This window comes from Lissotriton helveticus, chromosome 4_1 (assembly GCF_964261635.1).
Source record: "Lissotriton helveticus chromosome 4_1, aLisHel1.1, whole genome shotgun sequence".
Lineage (NCBI taxonomy): Eukaryota > Metazoa > Chordata > Amphibia > Caudata > Salamandridae > Lissotriton > Lissotriton helveticus.
The window spans coordinates 1,759,210,950-1,759,229,093 of record NC_136063.1 but is presented as its reverse complement, the minus strand read 5'-3'; positions in this window follow the sequence as shown (position 1 = coordinate 1,759,229,093).

Below are 18,144 nucleotides of genomic sequence, written 5' to 3'. Positions count from 1 at the left end.
CAGCACACCTGGGAGACTTGCCGGGGCACTTTCGGCCTCTCAACATGTGAAGGCTAGCAGTGCATCTACACATTGCCAGCAGAAACGGAGATGAGGGGACCTTCATGAGAGCTCATAAGCAGTTAGTGATGGACATTGAGCCTGCAGCCACGTGTAGCGGTCACTGACAGCGGAGTTCTCTGCGAGACGACTAAGAAGACCAGGTATCAGTGGTATTGTCCAGGTGAAGGATTCCAGAAGCATCACTCTGCCTCGAGGGGGATGCTCAGAAAATACTGCGGACGTTATGCCACTTAAAAAGACGCAGACAAATATAGTATCAAGCTACGTTACCCCCATGGAAATGAGAGGGAGTCCGCAAGATGGCGGATGAGGGGGAGAAATAGCACACATCAAGGAGGACCTATTGGCCTCCTTGAGAAAATTTAAGAAGGATCTCAGGGAAGAAATCAAGGTCGAGTTTGAGGGGTCAATGGAGACCCTATGCTCTGACATTCAGGGCAAATTGACAACGCTACAACAAGATGTCGACTCGGTGAGCACCCGTACTCTCGAGGTGCAATCTAAGATGCAGGAGCTGGAACCCAAAATGGCAGCATTGGAAAACAAGACAAACGTACTCCATGAGCAGTTACAAGTGAATAGCCTCAAATGTGAAGATCTTGAGAACAGGGTCCTTAGGGACAATGTTCGCTTAAGGAATCTGGAAGAAGTGGTAGAGGGGCCAGACTTGGAGGCATTCATCATGGGAATGTTTTGGGAGGTGTTGTGCCCGGGAGGCATGAAGATAAAAAATTGACAGGATACATAGGTGGGTTCACCACAACCCGAGGGACAGAAGTGTCCAAGAGATGTCTTGGCGAAATTACACTCTCGCAAGATGTGGAAGGCTATTCTCATGGTCGCTAGGTCAAAAGGCTTCAAATGTGATCTCTATCAGGATGTCTCACCAGCGACGCGAGTGCACAGACATATGCTTTGCACAATTACAGAAAATCTGAGGCAAGATAAAATAAAATATAGGTGGACCTACCCATTTGGCATTGCCTTCTCTCTACACAATAAGCAGCACCACTGTATCAAATATGTCAAAGCAGAAGAGGTACTAGGCCTGGCTTCATCTGAAGATCCGGAAGAAAGTGCCCTGCAAGACAACGCAAGGTCAGGACCGGTGGAACCTCAAGGATATGGGCTGTGGCAACAACAAAGAAGAGAAAAATCACAAAAACGGTAGTGACATTGCTGGGATGAGACGGAACATGCCAGAGGGGAACTCTGTGTGTTAACTGACCACCGAGCCTTGGCTTACAGACCTTGCTTACTAGCAATTGTTCTACTATGACCATGATGCTGGAGCTGGGCTAGAATGCAGCGAGACTTGATATTCACTGGGGGACTAGAGATGTTGGAGGTGGAGGAGTAGCCCCCCTGGGGCTGTGTTGAGCCCTAGCGGTCAACAGGGCTGCCAAAAGAGAATAACTGGGACTGGAGCCATGGGGCAGAATTGAAGAGAGGGTGGATGGGACTTATCATTATCAAATTGGGATACCACACAAAGATTGAGGGGTCTCTGATAGGGGGCATGCTTCGTTGGAGGCCTGAGGATACCCGCTCAGGAGCAGGTGACTTGATTTCAGCTTTTTATAGATTGCCATAAGCGGACATGGACCAATACGTCCATGGTAGGTACACGCAAATGTACTTCACAAATTTCTTTTCCAAGATGTTGGGTCAAGTTGACCTTAAATATTTATGTTTGGGTTTCTTTTGTTGTTCTGTTTGGGATGCACTGGGGACATTACCACTTTATGGGACAGTTGCAGGGAGGGAGGGGAGCCTGAACAAGACATCCCATGCGACAGTGAGGGAAGGGGCCTTGGAGAAGGGCATACCCTATGGCTGTACATCGAGTATCAACTCCTACATATTCATCACCAATGGTGCTCACATTACTCACATGGAATGTGAAGGGGGTTAATTCCCAGACTAAGGGGCCTATTACGATTGCGGGTTTTCCGCATCCTCCGGGCCGTCGGAAGCCACCACCAGCCCAGAGGATGTGGAAAAACCGCAGCGGACCTACCAAAGACCCACCGTGACATTAGAATGTCTGGTGGGTCCTGGTTTCCGTCCGCAGCTTTTCCGCCGCGGTTGGCTTACAACCGCGGCGGAAAAGCTCTAATATGGTGACGGTGTCTCTCAGAAACCGTCAGCCATTGCGGCGGATGCACAGGAGGGAACTCCGCAGTCCATGCGGAGGTTCCCTCCTTCTCTATTGTGGCGAACGGACTCAGGTCCGTCCGACATCATAATCGGCCCCTTAGTTCCAGAAACCTTAGAAATATCTTCAGGACCAAAGGCATGGTGTCATGGCATTGCAGGAAATGCCCATGAAGAGGGCAGAGGACCATAGGCTGAAACACAGGGCATATCCATTTGTCTACCGCTCATCTGCCACAACAAAGAACAATGGGGTTGCACTGCTCTTTCATAGCTCCTCAGGTTTTCAGCCAGAGGACAGTAAAATGGATAAGGAGGGCAGGGTAGTTATGATTAAGGGGAAACTACGGGGGCAAATCTGCACATTTGCCTTCATTTACGTGCCCAACTCAAATCAAACTACATTTATCTCCAAGGTCTTGTACTAGCTGGGGGTAGGGGGAGGGGGGTCGCAGAAAGAGACATCTTCTTACAAGATAATTTTAATTTGAAGATGGAGGCATACAATCCCAAAGGGCAACATCGAGCACCTTCACCAACGCCTTGAAAAAATATTTTAATGAGCTGGGGCTACTGGATGTGTGGCGATCGATGCACCCTAATGACAGGGATTGCACTTTCTTCTCTCATATGCATAGATCCTACTCTAGGCTAGATTATATCTACTTGAATAAAACCTTAACTTCCGCACTGCAGGCTACATCCATACACCCCATTACTATTTCAGACCACGCACGTGCATCCTTATTCTAACATGGGATAGTCCCCGCTCCAAATACAGGAGATGGTTCTTTCCAGTGGCTATCACAAGGGATCACTTACTGCGGGATGAGATAAGTAGGCCTATTAAGGAGTATTTTCTAAATAATGACCCCTGGTACAATTCCCAGGCCACTAACTGGGACGCCTTTAAGCAGTCCTCAGAGAACAATGCACTAACCTGTATGCGGAACCGACCAGGTGTAGAGTACAGGAGAGATTAATGCTGGAGGCGGAATTGATAGAGGCAGAAAGGGAACACAAAAGGGACCCATTTTTAGCTTGCAAAGAAATGTTACTGCCCTTTGGGGTAAATTAAACGTCATACACAGCAACAGAGTAGAACGGGCCCTCCTACTCCTTGAGTGTTCCACATATGAGAAGGGTAATAAGGTGGGAGCGCATCTGGCTAGGCATTTGAGGATCAAGAGGTAACAAGTCTATATAGGAGATATATATATATATATACACAATGGGGGATAAGCTAACCACGGAGACTGAGAGGGGGCAAGCCTTTGGCCACTTTTACCAACAACTTTATCAAGCGGACCGCTACGATGCAGCAGCACAAAAGCGATACTTAAAGGAGATTGTTCTCTCTAAGGTTTTGTCGTCCCAGAACAATGACCTGGGGGTCCGAAAACAGCTGAGGAAGTCAATAAAGCTATAGCTCATTTAAAACCACACAAATCACCGGGTCTGGAAGGCATGACGGCCCAATTCTATAAGACATACGGGGCAGAGATTGTACCAGACTTGGTGAATTTATACAATTCTATGGCAGAGGGTGACAAACTCTATGGGGGAGGCTATCATATCGGAGCTTCCCAAGCCAGGGAAGGATCCCCAACTGTGCGGGTCCTACCGCCCAATAGCATTTCGTACCATAGATACAAAAATGTATATAAAGATATTGCCCAATAGGGAAACAACCTTTACAATGAACTTTTACAACGCAGTACCATTACAACAAAACTTTTACAACGCAACATCCATTACATCGCATGTCATTACAACGCAACAATTACAACGCATGACACTACAACGCATACCACTACAACGCATGTCATTACAACGCATATCATTACAACGCATAACATTACAATGCATAGTACCCTTACACTTTCCAACACTTAACCTACTGTTGCACCCCCTGGAGCTAGAATAGTAATTTTTACCCCTATACTATCCAACACTTACCCTACTGTTGCACCCCCCTGGAGTTAGAATAGTAATTTTTACCCCTACACTACCCAACACTTACCCTACTGTTGCACCCCCCTGGAGTTAGAATAGTCATTTTTACCCCTACACTATCCAATACTCACCATACATGCAATGTAATGTTATGCGTTGCAATGGTATGCATTGTAAAGGTAGTATGCGTTGTAATGGAATGCGTTGTAAAGGTAGTTTTTAAAAATTCGTTGTAATGGCATGCGTTGTAATGGAATGCGTTGTAATGGATGTTGCGTTGTAAAAAATGTGTTGTAAAGGTATGCGTTGTAAAAGTATGCGTTGTAACATCATACATCCGCCCAATAGGCTGGAATCCTTGATGCCAGAGCTTATCCACCTGGACCAGCCTGGGTTCATCCATAAATAAAATGGCTGGCAAATCCATGACAACTGGCGGAGGATCTTCCACCTGTTGGAAAAAGCTAATAAAAGATCGTTACTGGCCGTCCTCATGGCACTAGATGCCGAGAAGGCCTGTGACCATGTGGACTGGCCCTTTCTCTTCCAGGTTTAAAAAAAATTCTGGTTCAATGATAGATTCATAGTCATGATAAAAGTGAATTATGCATGTTCTAGCACCAGGGTTCTAGTCAATGGGGTGAGCTCCGCGGTATTCGGTCTAGAGAGGGGGTCTCGCCAGGGATGCCCCCTCTAACTTTGCTGTTTGCTCTCAGAATAGAGCCGTTGGCTGCTAGAATTCGCATGACGCCCGAGATCTGAGGCATCCCGTTCGAAGGAGAGGAACATAAGATTTCTCTCTTTGTGGATGATATGCTCCTGTCAGTCACAGCACCGGAGACGTCTTTGGCCAGGGTAATTGAGGAACTGCAGGGGTTTTAACCAGTAGCAGGTCTGCCGGTTAACCTGTCTAAATCATACCTGCTGAACCTCACACTGCCGCAGAGGGATATGGGGAGTCTTGTGGATTCCACGCCCTTCCAATGGGGTAAGAACAAGATTGTCTGCTTGGGAATTAGAATGAGCCCCAAGCTTCAAGGCCTTTACAGGGCAAACTACCCCCCACGTCTCCAGCAAATGAAAAAGAAGCTTTAAAGGTGGTCCCCCGCATTCCTCTCATGGATAGGCAGAATCCAGGCGATTATGATGATGATAACGCACAAAGTGTTATATCTCTTCCAGGGCCTTCCAATTGAAGTAGAACAGGGGTATTTCACAGCATCAAAATCAGTGCTCACTCGCTTCATATGGGGAGGGAAAAGGGCAAGATTATCTTATCGCTAACTTTGACTTCCTAAAAATAAGGGGGGGCCTGGCACTGCCGGATATAAACCTATACTATTAAGCAGCCCAGGTCCAGGTTATCACAGAATGGTCCTCTAGAGAGTCAGATAAACACTGGGTCCCAATGGATAGAGCAGCAACAGTGAGAAGCATCTGGGATCTCCTCTGGAAACCTAAAGTGGACCGCCCGCCTAACATTTACGGCCCTGACCACTTTCCCCTCACTGTTTACCCCATACACTATAACCCAGCATTTCCTCCAGCAGAGAACCCGGCCTTTTTGACACATGAGGGGAGGGAGGTGCCTCACGATTTCTAATCTGTTCCAAGGGAAGGGACATCCTCACATTTGAGAATTGCCAGAGGGAGTTCAATCTCCTAGCAAATGAATGGTACCACTACACCCAACTTCGACATTAGGTACTGATGAGGGGTATTTGGGAGGCTCACGCCAATAGAGAAACTGCCAAAATTAGAAAAAGGTACAAAGGGCCTGATCTCAGATCTCTACAAAATACTCCAGGCAGCCCTACACACCGAACAACCCAGACACAGAGTCTTATCTGAGTAGGTCTTGGGGGTGATCCCCACAGATAAACAGTGGGACAAATTATATACGGATGTACACAAATTTAATCACTCGATGGGAACACAGGAGGGTCACTATAAAGTACTCACTGATTGATATTGCTATCCCTCGAAACGCAAAAGAATTTACCCTGAGACTACTGATTTTTGCTGGAGAGGCTGTGGCCTACGTGGAGATTTCAGACACATCTGGTGGGACTCCCCAACAATCTGGCCAGTCTAGTCGGAAATGTTGGCACCAATTAAGGACATCCTGGTAACCCTGGGCATAGTTTGCGTAGTAGCGCTACGTGTAGCTATGAGAAGAGCACTTCGCACTATGCAAGCTACGCGTAGCTACCCGAACTGCGTAGTGCGGTAGGGAAAATGCTGTTTGCACTGATTGCTCTGTGCAATCATTGCAAACCGCATCTTGCACACTCGCAATGAGAAACCTGACCTCCCCTGTGTTGAGTATCTCGCTGGGAGGTTTATTTTCCATGCTCGCGATCAGCAACTTGATGTTGCGGATCGAAAAGCGAGGAAAAAGTCTCGCCGGGATGTTATTTTGCTCGCTCGCGGTCACCAACTTGTGGTTGAGGGCCGCGAGCAAGCAAAAAATGCCTGCTACGCTACACGTTTTTGCACCGTGCTAAGTGTAATTAGTGTAGCGCGTAGTTGAGCAACTGCGCACGCTCCGCGAGCGTATTGTTGTCCTACGCCCAGGGTTACATCCTGGTTTACCCCATTCCTTCCGATCTAGGGTGACCCTGCTGGGGCTTCAGGCTGAGGCTCTCAAATGCCAGGCAGTTAGTGACAGAACCATTTTATGGCTGTGTCTAGGGGCAGCCAAAACAGTGGTAGTAGCAGCTTGGACGCGAAGGAGGCCCCATCCCAGACACAATGGCATGCTCGCCTATGGCAGGGTCTCACTATGGAAAGAATGGCAAGTGTGTTAACAGACACCTTCGAGATCTTTGAGTATACATGGGTTCCATTGGTGGAATACCTGTCACAGGGCCTCCCCCTGTTGACATGTCCTAAACCGGTCCGGGCCTTAAAGTGTTGGAAAGGGGACCGGGGTTGGAGTTCTCAAGGATATCCCTAACCACGCTGTGCAGTCCCTGCACCTAAGTGGGCATTAACCACCACTACTGTACCCTTTATGTTTGGGGGGAGGGGAGTGTGAGGGGGTTGTGAGGGACTGGGCGTTTATTTGATTCATGCATGATGAACATTGGCAGTGCTACTGTACTGTGTTTGTTGCAACAGTTTATATATATTGTCTCTGACAAGAAGCAACTGTACCACTTTATAGCCTGATTCTATATGATATAAGAGATGGGACTGTAATGGCACTATGTAATGATACATTTTAATAAAAATATTGTTGACAAAAAAAGAGTACTTTTAAATAACTGTATGATGGATTTTTTATCGTTTTGGTCTTGTTTTACTTGTACAAATATTGGATATTTTTCTAAAACTCGTGTGGTTTCCATTTGTAGTGTTTTCACTGTTTTACGTTATGTTTTGTACAAATGCTTTACACAATGCCTCTGCGATAAGCCTGACTCTAGAGCAACAGCCATTTGAGGATCCTTGCCCCAGAAGAGGAGCCTAAATCCCCATGCCCAACCCCCAGTTCCCCGTCCCATGAGAAGGAGCAATAAGAGGCAGGTAGGAGGAGCAGGACGTGGGCCTATGCACAGTTCTCTCTGCTATGTGATTTTGTTTCTCGAATAGACATGGAGCGCTTTTGATTGAAAATTAACATATGTTATTTTTCAAGGTATTAATGACTACTGAAAATGTGTCATTGGATTGTGGACACCTGTTGGATGACATATGGAAGCAAGCAAAGAAAGGTGGGGAACGTGATTAGTTCCTTAATTTACTCTGTACGTTCTAATGGGTTTTAAAGCAAGAGTTGTGGTGCCCTGAAGAAGCCTTCGTTTTTGGGCAAAATGCATTGGCTGCATCGTATGTGAAGAATCAAGTATGAAAAGAAGAAAAAGAAGAACAATAAAAATTACAATTTGTTCATCAAAGATCAGAATAATGGACGAAATTGCACATTACATGGAAATTGGATTGATAAGTAAAACAATTTGATTTGGAAGTGTGTTGCCTATCATCCTTTTGGACAATTCCTCAGTGCACTCAGATAGTGCACAGCCCCAGGAATGTAGGAAAAGAGTAAAAGATGGGGGATGACGTACAAAGGTAGTTTCAGAGCTATGAGGCATCTATTCACATGAAAGGGGTTCCTGAAAAGAGTTGGGGAGCAGGATTGAGGCCTCATTTCTAAGAAGAGGGAAAGGACACTTTTTTGGTTTTGAGTAGGGTGTACATCCTCACCTACAATGACATGAAGGAGGCTCTTCTCCTTATGTGTGATCTAACTCCAGAAAAGTACAGGGATCAGTGTAGAAACAGCAAGACAACGGAGTCCCAGACATGGCTAGAATGTGTAGATTCTTTTTGCAGGCACTGGATGGTTTGATGAAGGGTAGCAGTGTGGCAGATTTTCAGGGGCTGTGAAATTTGAATGTGTGGGAGCATTTGTCCAGCCTATGTTTTGCAGAGCTGTGCCAGCACTTAACAGATAGTAAGCTGTCTGACTCCAGGAAGCCTGTGGCGGAGACAGACAGCTGGATGAGTACAAAGGTCCACAAGAAGGTGTATGGGGGAGATTTTGCAAAATGTGGGTAGGGTCCACAGCAGAAATGGGGAGGCAAGGGTAAAGGGAAGGAATTCTCTAAAGGGCCCCAAACTAGTATCCAGGGTAAGGATTCACCCCCCCCCCCCCCGCAGGAGATAAGAATCCTTGGGTCTCTTCAGGAAAGCCTGCAGGGACAGAGCCCCATAAGTGCTAAACATGAGAGCAGGTGGTTCACCTGAAGGAGGATCCCAAGTGCCCAAATGTGGCACAGCCACCCATCTGTGGGCAGTCCAAGGTGATGGATAGTGTAGCATTTGGGGAGGAGGAGGAGCCAGAGGAAGGTGGGGATCCCACAGAAATTACCCTTGTCTCACTAGGGGACTGTGAAATGGTCCCAGGAAGCCAGGTAACTGAAAATACTAAGAAGTACGGCGCCTTGATGACCATCAATGGGAGACAGGTAGAGGCTCTCTGAGGGACTGTAGCCAGTGTAACCTCAGTCCGGTGTCACCTGGTATCTGAGGAGCAAGTAGTCCTGGTGCATTCCACCAAGTAATTGTGGTAGACAATTCTGTGCACCGGGGTAAGGAGGCGCAGGTTCCATTTGAGTGGGGGGTCTCAGGAGCCTTGAGGGTTGTGATCCCTACCATGCCTGTAGATTGTCTGCTGGTAAATGACCTTGAACAGTCCTTGTGGAAGTATGTGGAGCTCAGGTCTCACTTGGAGATGCTTCAGTTGCCAGAGTGGGTCTGCATAACCACTCGGTCCATGGCAGTCACACAGGGAGATCAGATGGACTCGGAGCCTGAAACAGTACCCCAGTTGCCTGCCAAGAGAAAGGCCAAGCGGCAGTGGAAACCAGCTTCTGAAGTGCCCATGGTCTGGGACGAGGCAGACCTCAAGGGGTACGTCCCGAAACCTACAAAGGAACAAGTGGCTGAACTGGGAGACTTATCTGAGCTTACCCATTGGCAGCAAGACGGGGGTCCGACCAGGGAAGAGTTCTGCAGGGAGTAGAGAGAATGGTCTCCTCTGGTGGGTTTACAGCAGCAGGCTGCAGACCAGGCAGCTACTCATCAGTCTGGATCACACTGTATCTACTAGGAGAATGGTCTTCCATACAGCAAGCATAAGGTCGCAGAGCCTGGGTCAGCCCGTGAGCTGGTGGTACACCAGCCCTTCAGGATCTTACTACTGGGTCTGGATCATGGTGTGCCTTTGGCAGGACATTTTGGGCAGAACATAACCTTTGACAGGATTGTCACCCACTTATTTGGGCCACTCATGCAAAGGTAGTCTGTAGCACATTGCAAGTCTTGCTAACCTTGCCTGGCAAGTTGAAAGAGTGGAAGGAAGTATAAGGCTCCTCTCCTATCTTTTCCAGTTCTAGGCACCACTTTTTAGAGGGTGGGGATGGACATTTTGGGACCTCTGGAACCCAAGACAGCCATGGGCAAGAAATACATCCTGGTCTTGGTGGACCATGGCACCCCATACCCAGATAATATCCATCTCTGGATAACGACAGCACCCATGGTGGGCCAGGTATTGATGGGGATATTTTTCAGCATGGTGTTACCTGACTGGGGTACTAATTTCATATCCAAGTATATGACATCCTTGTGGGAGGAGTGTGGTGTAACCAACAAGTTCACCATCCCCAAGGTAATGGTTTACTCAGGGTCTGACCAACCCGATGAGGCATAAGTAGAATGTCATCTTGCCACACCTTTTCCTTGCTTACAGGGAGGTGCTACAGAAGTCATTAGGATTCAGTCAATTTGAGTTATTGTTTGGGCTCCCTGTAAGAGTACCGCTTAGTCTGGGGAAAGACGGCTGAGAGCCAGCTCCCAAGAAAACCCCCAGGATCTATTTAGCTACATGCTGCCCCTTAGAAACCAGACTGCGTGCTTCAGAAAACTTGCTTAGGGGAAACTTGAAGCCTGACAGGTAGAGATAAAATGCAGCTAAAACCAGAATACCGCTCTGGTTGAGTTTTACCCTGGCCAGAAAGTGAGGGTCATGGCCCCAGTAGAGCTTTGAGCTTTCAAGGACAAGTGGACTGGGCCTTTTGACGTGTTGGAGCGCAAGAGTGATGTTGCCTAATTGGTGAACATGACTCCAAGGAACCCTTTGAGGGTCACCCATGTGAACTGCCTCAAATCTCATTTTGAGAGGTCTGAAGTAAGCATGCTCTTGGCAACAGATGGGTGGAAGAGGAGAGTGAACCTCTCCCTGATCTTCTGTCTGCCAAGGAGCAATACGGGTCAGTAGAAGGTGTGACCCTCTCCCCTACACTGACTCCAGAGCAGCAGAGTAACTGTCACCAGGTTCTGGGGAAGTTTGCCACTTTATTCACCCTGACACCAGGTGTGCCCCACTGGTGTCATGATGTAGACACTGAGGATATTCCTTCAGTAAAGCACATAATTTACAGGTTGACTGACAGGGTCAAAGCCAAAATCAAGGAAAATGTTCATAAGATGCTGGCATTAGAGGTGATAGAGCCCTCAAACATTGCTTGGGCCAGCCCAATGGTCTTGGTCCATAACTCCTGAACTTCAGTTAGGAATGATGTGCATCCCATCCTCAGAGTTGATGAGCTCATAGATCAGTTGGGAGCTTCCAAGTTCCTCAGTGCGTTTGATTTAACATCTGGTTACTGACAGATTGCCTTGACAGATGGGGCCAAGGAAGGATCTGCATTCTTAACCTCAGAGGGCCACTACCAGTCCTGGGTTATTCCCTTTGGGCTGAAGAATGCCCTGTCACCTTTCAGAGGTTGGTCAACGAGGTGTTGGTTGGGCTGGAGGATGTCAGTGCTGCCTACCTGTATGGCATTGCAATGTTCAGTTACAGCTGGGAAGATCAATTGCACCACCTCTGGATAGTGTTGAAGGCTCTACAGAAGGTAGGCCTCACTATCAAGGCCAGTAAGTGCCAGATAGGGCAGGGGTCTGTGGTGTACTTAGGGTACCCCTACAACCTAAGATTGATACCATTCTGGCTTTGGAGCCGCTCACCCCCAGAATCAGACAGAGGTGAGAGCCTTTTCAGATATCACTGGTTATTGTAGGGGATTTGTCAAGGGCTATGGTACAATTGATGCCCCCTTGACTAAGCATCCAAGGAAAGTGATTTGGACTGATGCCTTTCAGACAGCTTTTGATGCCCTGATTACAGCCATGTGCATAGCACCCATGCTCAAGGCAACCGGTTTCTCAAACAGAATTTGTCACGCAGACAGATTCTTCAGAGCATAGTGTGGAAGCAGTGCACTAACAACTGAAATAAGAGGGCCTAGGTAAAACTGTAATGTGCTTTAGCAGGAGACTACACCACAGGGAACAGAGGTGGCATGCAAATGACCAAGAACCTTTTGATGTGGTCTTAGCGCTGAAGAAGCTAAGACCCTAGTTGTTTGTGACTCAGATCCGAGTAAAGACAGGCCATAGGCCCCTCAGATGGTTAATGTAGATGAGGGGCATAAACTCAAACCTGTTGAGGTGGTCCATCTCCCTACAGGAAATGGACTTTGTGGTGGAACACTGCCCTGGCACAGATCATCTAACACTGATGATCTTTCCAACTTTTTCCTCCTCAGTGAAGAGAACCCCCAGGTGGTGGGATAGTTCTCCCTACTTTGAGCTGGAGGGTACATATGTTAGAGCTGGCATATTCTTGCGTGTTTCACCTGTCTTTTTGCGTTCTGTCCCCTTTTTTTTGCTAGTATGCTGGACTTTGCTTTTTCTGGTTTAATATCTCTGTCTACATTTTCAATGCTATTCAGTGCTAAAGTGCAAGTATTCCTACTATAAATTGTGTTTGATTGGTGTTCCATGATTAGCATATTTGATTTACAATTAATTCCCTAGTATAGTGCATTGTGTGTGCCCAGGGCCAGTAAATCAAATTCTACTAGTGGGCCTGCAGCACTGGCTGTGTCACCCACACACATAGCCTTTAACAGGTGTCTCAGATCTGCTGCTGCAGTGTCTCTGCACAGTTTTCGCTTCCATAAGGACCTGGCAAGTACACCCACTTGCAGGACCCTAACCTTCCCTGTGCTTCCATATAAGTCACCCCTAATGTAGGCCCAAGGTATCCCTGTGGCCAACGTTCAGTCTGTGTGAAGGTAGGACTTTCACAATATTAGGAGGGCAACCTAATTTTCTTGTTCACATTGAACTTTCCAATTCGAATTGCATGTATCTATAATTACTCTTTTGTTTTCAATTACTTTCCATATTTTGTTTTTCAATTTATGTCCAGATATTGGTGTCTTTTCATATGAAGTTCTTTTTATTTAGTATCCAATTCCATCACACTTAAAATAGACCCAGCCATTGCACTTCATCCCTTATAAGGACTTCATCAGTGCCTAAACAACTTTAAAAAACACATGTAATCAATACTTTTCACTTAGTAAATTCAACAACTCCGGTTCGTATTTTTACATTACATTTTTTTAATAGTTCTATATGTTGTGTGTGTAATTTGCAGTATATCATGAACCACTTCAGTTTCAAGTAGTCTATCAATCACAATGTTTGTACCAACCTAAGACTGCAATCTGGCTATTCATTTGTGACTGGTTTTACTTTCCATGGTATTCAAAGTCTGCACCCGAGGCTGAGGGGAGTAGATCGGGAACTTTTAGTAAGACAAACAGAGGCCAAATGGATAGCGAGATTGCGGTCTGTAGAGAAGGGGATGAATACTGAATAGGAACTTCATTACTTCCTTTAAAAATGCATGATATGGTACAATACACCGTTTTGTGTGCACAGAGCACTGCTCAATAACAGTAAGGGAGGGTAATGAGCTAAATGACACATTGAGTTTTGAAACTTTATAGGGAAGATACTACCGTGCATTATGTGCTAGCATTAAGATATGAGGTAGGAACAGGGCTTGGTATAAAGGCCAAAGACAATGTTAATGGGAAATAAATATTAGAAATATAATGGATAAGGTACAGGTCAGAGGTATGCCTCATATGAATAGGATGGGGATAGTCTTAGACTAACAACAAGAAACCCGTTCGGGAGGAAGCGCTACCATTTCAGAGTCATGCTCCAGCGTTAAAACCAGCATCGGTCCCCACTTCCCGATCCTCCTCTTCCCTACTTTACTTTCAGGCTCCCCCCTTTGAAGAAAAGTGGCCCTATCACTTTAAGAACGCACCAGCACCGTCTCCTTTCCCGTATCACATGACCACCGCGAAGCCACCAGGGGAAATAAGACCGGAAGAGGTGGTACAAGACGCGGCTCATCAAACACACGTCTATGCGACCCAGGAGCAGAAGCGGGAAGAAGAATCGAGGAGAGCCGAGACCTTTGTTTTGCCCCCAGGGTCGGCGTTTCCTGGAATACTCGAGAGCGAAGCCAAGAAGCAACCACCAGAAGAGGCTGTCTCCGCCTGATGAGACCCCGTGTTGGAAACAGACCTTATTCGGTACCGTGAAGGAGCCAGCCACGTCCCTGGAAGGACGTGGCTTTCCAAGGTACGGGGCCGATTTGGGTTCTCTTGGGGAAAGGGTGCCACAGCTACAAAGACCAACGAGGGTGGGGAAGGGCCAGCCACCTGAGGGGCTGTTCGGGCAAAGCTGCGTACGCTCACTGGTGAAGGTCTTGGGTGATTTCCCTGCACTCCCCAATCCTTCTTCACTTAATTTAAACCCGGATAGCTTTCTTATAAAGCATTTCTTTTCTTTTCTTTTTTCCATGTTACAACTACTGTCCCTGGGCTGACCTAATATAACTTGAGAGAACTTCGCCGCTAGGACTGCATTATCGGATACCCCTGAGCTCCCTCTGACGGAAAGATGGAAAGACATTGGACCCGACAATTATTAATATTTTCTTTTTGAATATTTGAACGAATACCTTATTGTTTGACTGCTTAGTATCAATAAAGCCTGTAATTCACTATATATTGTCCCTGTCTGCTTCACCACAGTCACACCGTTATAAGATGTATTGAGACAGCTATTACAAGATGGCAGCCACATATATGTATTATAAGAAACCCGTTGTTGGATGTCGGCCAATCTTGAGAGTAGTGAGATAGGCATTTTAAGATGTCAGCCACATATATGTATCATAAGTGGGGGTCAGGCAGTTATCAAATCATCGGACGAAGGTAAACTCTTGGGGGTATAGCAACAACAAGTAGCGATATTTATCGCTAAACTAGAATAGCACGTTTTTCAATATCACCATGTATCGCTGGTTGACATCGCTGTGTTAGAGGCGTATTAGCAATGCTTAGTGCACAGGTGATGTGATTTCCAGCGATACACGGTGAGAATCGTCATTAGCGCGTGAAATCCAGCGAAGATTTCAAAGCGCTACTGAAATGTTTGCTAATAGGGGAGTGTGGACCTAACCAGGCAATCCACCTCCCATTATCAGTATAGCTAAGTCAATTTGAAAGGAGATGTTAAATTACAGTGATAACCGCTGTTAGCGCGTTTTTTAAATCGGTTCGCGGATCTAAAGCAGGGTTGTAAATATCGCAAAACCATGCACACTAGTATTTACATGGGGTTGTGGGCAGGAATGCCCGCTTTGTGTCATTAGCAATGTTCATCGCTGACATGCAAAGTGGGGGAAAAAAAGCAGCTAAATCAAGGAACCTGGCTTTAGTGAGCCCTTGTAAATAGAGATTTACTGAAATTGCTGCTCTTCCGGCACTATGTGCCGCAAAAGCGGCAATATGTTTGTTGATAATATGCCCCATGGTTTTTGTAAGGAAGGGAGCGATAAGGTATAGTTTCAAGATATTGAATGAGATTATGGAGGACAAATACTTTAGGAAGAACTTTTAAGATGGCTGACGTTGAATAATGGATTGGCAGTCGTGACTCTGGGTAGTGTTAGGTTAATAACAAGAAACCCATTATAAGATGGCAGCCACTCTTGAGTTTATCAAAATAGCCGATACAAGATGGCGACCATGTATAAGTATCGGAAGCGTGGGCTCTGGCATTATAATATACAGCAAATATATAAACGCCCAGTAAAGGCTAGAGATAGACGCTCAGTTTTTTAAATGAAAGGTATGATAGACTGGAGTGTCAGGATACTTGAATGTGATTATGGAGGATGAGTGCAGGAGGAAGAACTTTCAAGATGGCTGCCATAAAATAATGGATTGCCAGTCGAGACTCAGACAGGGCACAGCTGAAACTGGTTACTGAAATTGGAGGTAGTCGGGATGAGAGCACCTAATTCAGATTGATCAGCTAGGACTAAGAAACACACGCCAAAAGGCTGCTAGAAAGGTAAGAAACCTCGGGAGATATGTGAGCTACTACATGAGAGGGACAAGGATCAAAAGAAGGAGTATGGGGTCTAAAGGGACTTTATAAGATGATGCTAGTATAATTTAATGATATGTTGGAGAAATGATTCAGGATATGAGAGTTGGGGAATTTTAGGTCTGCCCGGAATATTGGTTTACTCTGTTGTAGGGGTTGGAAGTTAATCAGAGGTTGGCTCGCTAACACTGGGTCAAGCAGGTTAGAAAGAAACAGGGAGAAACTTGTTTTAATAATCAAGAGGAAGAGATGGAATGGCTTTAGGCGTATTGACACAGAAACTATTTTCTTGACAATAGGAGCCCAGACATTTAAATAAAAAATGAACGGAAGAGAAGAATTTTGAGAAAGAATATAAATAACATTTTAAGTAAAGGTATGATCTTCTTGTATGCGCATTTGAGGAGTACTAGAGGTGTTAGTTCAGCAGTATGCGCTTGGTAACTGCAATTACTCTTTAAAAAGCTGTGTCCTTTGGCTTAAGGCTCACACAGATTAATTTCATTTTTGGAGATGATGTGTATATATTAGTTTGAATACCTCACAGAGGTTTGTACAGAAATGTTGATCGATACATTCCATGAAATGGAAGTGGTTCATGTTAGATTAAAAATAACACAAAAAAATAGAAACATTTAGAACATTTCATGTAAAAATAAGAACCAGAGTTATTGATTTTAATAAGTGAAATGTATTGATTGCATGTTTTTAAAAAAATGTTTAGGCCTTGATGAAGTCCCTATAAGGGATGAAACACGTTGGATGGGTCTGTTTTAAGTGTGATGGAATTGGATACTTTAGAAAAGAACTTCATGGAAAAAGACACCTTCTTGAAATGTATTGAAAAACGAAATATGGAAAGTAATTAAAAATAAAAGAGTAATTACAGATACATGCAATTCGAATTGGAAAGTTCAATATGAACAAAGAAATGATGTTGCCTCGTAATATTGTGAAAACAGTTACCGAGGATTGAGTCTTGTGCGCAGTCAGAACTCCAGGTGTGGGCATAAGAGAACTATAAGATTGATATATTTGACCAGTGCTGTCCAGAAACACCACTGTTGGCTGTCTAATGGAAATTGATAATGAATTACTACTGATCGAGTTTTTGGATACTGCAAGGATACTGCCCTCACTTTGCACCACAGCCCTGGTCTCACCGATGCTGATGGAAACATCACCAAGCAGCTGCCTGCCCCGCAACCTGAGGACATCGCATGCCACACTGCTCCACTTTGCACCACAGCCCCAATGCTTGCTGACGTCAGTGCTCCTGACATCAACGTCACATAGTTTGATCTGCTACGAGTGGGACTTCAAGGGCCTGACAACTCCTGTACCGACGTCCAGAACCGACGCCGACACACCGCCTCTTCAGAGCTCATTGCAAGGTCAATGATGCCCTGCATTATCAGGGTACTACCAGTGGGTCTTCCGAGCACCATAGACAGCCTACGACCTAGCAGTCGGCCTGAATTTTGGGATTTGTTTGTTCACGACGCAGTGATAGCCCAGCCGGAGCTATCGACTTCAAGGGACTGTATTTTAAGCTGATTATTGCACAATTCATATCTTTATTACTGTATCTTGGATTTTTATCTATTTGGTCTTGTTTTACACAGATAAATATTGGTTATTTTTTACTAAACCTGTAGTGGTGTCCTTTTGGAGTGTTTTCACTGTATTACTTTTCTGTTATGTGCAAATGGTTTGAAAATTGCCTCTGAGATAAGCCTGACTGCTTGTGCCACGCTACCAAAGGGGTGAACAGGGGTTATGTTAGAAGTGTTTATCCCCCTATCCTGATTAGAAGGAAGCTTCCCAACTTGGACAGGGTGTAAACCTGCCAAACAGAAACCCCCATTCTTAACACCCAAATTAGCTAAAATTGGATGCACACATCTTTGATGATGTATGTAAAAAAATGCCTCTTTTGGGCATTGCCTCTTTTGGCATAATCACCCCTAATTTGTTTGGATGATGCTGCAGTTCTCCCTCAGTGCAGAGAAACCCTGCCCTGGTAACCTTACCTCTGTGCATGTGCTTTGATCCTTAAAAATGTCAGAAAAACTATACTCTTAACTAACATATTCAACACATATGGTTGAAAATGTAAGTTAAATG